Source organism: Ambystoma mexicanum, chromosome 5p, assembly GCF_040938575.1.
Source record: "Ambystoma mexicanum isolate Mex_15411 chromosome 5p, UKY_AmexF1_1, whole genome shotgun sequence".
In the NCBI taxonomy this organism is placed as follows: domain Eukaryota; kingdom Metazoa; phylum Chordata; class Amphibia; order Caudata; family Ambystomatidae; genus Ambystoma; species Ambystoma mexicanum.
In genome coordinates this window covers 280,975,070-280,976,462 of record NC_090930.1, presented here as the reverse complement: position 1 = coordinate 280,976,462, position 1,393 = coordinate 280,975,070, and positions in this window count along the sequence as shown.

Here is a 1,393-nt window from a genome sequence, read left to right as displayed (position 1 = left end):
CCGAAAAAGTGAATCCCAATTAAGAACATTCCAAAATGTGACATGGAAAAGAGTGACAATCAAAATAAAATCACGCATATATGTTGATTAAACAACATAAACAAAGGAAGCAAGATTTATATTCAAATTCCACAGCGTAACTAAAGGACTCAATACTGATCATGAAATAAATGTGTTTTTGTGAATCACCAACAGACAATATTCATGTGTGAAATCGGGAGACTATCTGCCTGGGATGACACTACTTACCGTTAAAGGGACGTTATACAATGGACACACAACATGAGTACCTTAAGTACCCAATTTCTCTTGAGGTTGGACTAATATATTTCCCATGAAAAATCCTAGGTATTTTATGCCATTTTGAGGTTAATGGCATTTGGCCGGATTCACGATGAGACTTGCTGCTCTAAGGGCTCGGGAGATTGCATATAAATGGTGCATGTTTTCAGCCGAGGTATTGCTGTTAATAATAATAATAATAATAATAATAATATTAATAATAATAATAACAATAATAATTGGTTATTTATAACGTGCGTAATACCCAGAGGTTTCTAAGCGTGGACCCGGGGATCAAACCTGTGTTGCTCCGTGTCATCTTGCTTCCAAGGCGAGCGTGCTGCCCCTGAGTTATCCTCCCGAGACATGTGATGATACCACCTAGCTAAGCAATTTTTATTTTATTGCGATTTGGTTTTAATGAAACGTTACACAAATGTAGAAAAAAGAAACAAAATAACATTTTTTTAAATACAAAATTGCTAGGCATATAAAACAGTCAGTTCACATAAAACTAAATACAAAAATAAAGTTAATGTAAACTAAAAAAAGAAAAATAAGCTCTAAAAGTGTGCAATTAGTACATCAAAATATTAATCACCTAGATGGACCAAAACATCAGATGAAAATTGACATAATGAGAGCAAAAGTGAAACATTTTCCCCCCACATCAGACTGGACCAAGATAGTTCCTATGAAACAATAGAATCCGTTCATACCCTATATTTAAATTATCTAGCTCTCTTGGGTATAAGAGCCTGGCAATCTAGTATCCAGAGTTTAAGGGTTTCGATAGAATCTGTCCCAAAGCAAAACCGACATTCTGCCATTTTTACCGAAGTTACAGATTATCCTCCCCAATAGATGGTGCTTTCCTTAGTGGGAAGTTGATTTAGCTTAAAGCGCAGGTACAGGGTGCGCATTTTTGGACAGGGGAAACAAGACAAGTACTCCCTTTTCCTCTGAAATTTTGAATTTTCCCTATATGTGCAATAGGATGGAATAGAATCAAGAGTACACATCTAATCATACTTGAAGAGTTTTGGTTTTAGTTCCCCCCGGACAATTGCTTAATTGTTCCTCATTCAACCCTATATTATTGAGCAAATCT